At 45.3% G+C, this 1,588-nt stretch overlaps 1 pseudogene; it reads left to right on the top strand.

The window, feature by feature from the left end:
* Positions 1-398: 398 nt before the first annotated feature.
* Positions 399-793, top strand: LOC136163243 (ubiquitin-ribosomal protein eL40 fusion protein-like; annotated as a pseudogene).
* Positions 794-1,588: the final 795 nt, after the last annotated feature.

Genomic DNA, 1,588 nt, shown 5'->3' with positions numbered 1-1,588 from the left:
CGCCTCGGACCAGCCAGTGTGATAAACTGAACTCCACTATCCTCACTGTCCTTCTAAGTGAGTTTGCTTCACAAAGCTACAAAACTCTTAGATGAAAACACAGAGGAAAATCTTCATGAGATTAGACTTGGCAATGATTTCTTGGATGTAACACTAAAGCATAGGCAATAGATATATTGGAGTCTGTCAAAACAAAGACTTCTGTGCATCAGAGACTATCAACAGAGTGAAGAGGCCACCCAGGGAATGTGAGAAACTTCTGTGAATCATGTTTGATAAAGGATTGATATTCAAAATGTACAGAGAAATGATACAGCTCAGCAAAAACAATAGCAATGCCCCCCTAAAAAAACCCCAATTTAAAAAAAGGGCTTGCCCTTTCTCTTTAATGAGGTGGTCAAGCAGAGATGCAGATCTCTGTGAAGACCCTGATGGGCAAGACCATTACCCTGAGGTCGGGCCCAGTGACACCACTGAGAATGTCAAAGCCAAAATCCAAGACAAGGCAGGCATCCCGCCTGACCAACCACGTCTGATTTTCACGGGCACACAGCTGGAGAATGGCTGCGCTCTGTCAGACTACAATATCCAGAAAGAGTCCACCCTGCACATGGTGCTTCGTCTGCGAGGCGGAATCATTGAGCCTTCCTTCTGCCAGCTCGCTCAGAAATACAACTGCGACAAGATGATCTGCCACAAGTGTTATGCTTGCCTGCACCCCTGTGCTGTCAACTGCTGCAAGAAGAAGTGAAGCCAAATCAACAACCTGCACCCCAAGAAGAAGGTTAAGTAAAACCCCTTGGCCAGCTTCTCCTTTGACTGCAGGGTGACCTCATGCCCAAGCCCCATGGCCCTGGGGCCTCAATAAAGTTTCCCTTTCATTGACTGGAGCAGTTTAAAAAAAAAAGTCTATGGGGTTGCAAAGAGTCAGACACGACTGAGCAGCTTCACTTTCTTTCAAATAAGCTAATACAATGGCCAATAAGCACATGAAAGGATGCTCAACATTGCTAATCATTCAGTTCAGTTCAGTTGCTCAGTCGTGTCCGACTCTTTTCGACCCCATGAATCGCAGCACGCCAGGCCTCCCTGTCCATCACCAACTCCCAGAGTTTACTCAAACTCATGTCCATTGAGTCAGTGATGCCATCCAACCATCTCATCCTCTGTCGTCCCCTTCTCCTCCTGCCCCCAATCCCTCCCAGCATCAGGGTCTTTTCCAATGTGTCAACTCTTCGCATGAGGTAGCCAAAGCACTGGAGTTTCAGCTTCAGCATCAGTCCTTCCAATGAACACCCAGGACTGATCTCCTTTAGGATGGACTGGTTGGATCTCCTTGCAGTCCAAGGGACTCTCAACAGTTCAAAAGAATCAATTTTTCGGCGCTCAATTTTCTTCACAGTCCAACTCTCACATCCATACATTAGAGATATGCAATTAAACCTACAGTGAGATACTTCATACACATTAGAATGACTACTATAAAAAACAGAACAGAAAATAAGTATTAGTGAGGATGTCAGAGAAACTGGAAAACTTGTGCATTGTTGATGGGACTATAAAATGATAGAGTCACTGTGGAAGATTG

Source organism: Muntiacus reevesi, chromosome 3 (genome assembly GCF_963930625.1).
Source record: "Muntiacus reevesi chromosome 3, mMunRee1.1, whole genome shotgun sequence".
Classification (NCBI taxonomy): Eukaryota; Metazoa; Chordata; class Mammalia; order Artiodactyla; family Cervidae; genus Muntiacus; species Muntiacus reevesi.
This window is presented reverse-complemented; position numbering and strand designations above follow the sequence as displayed.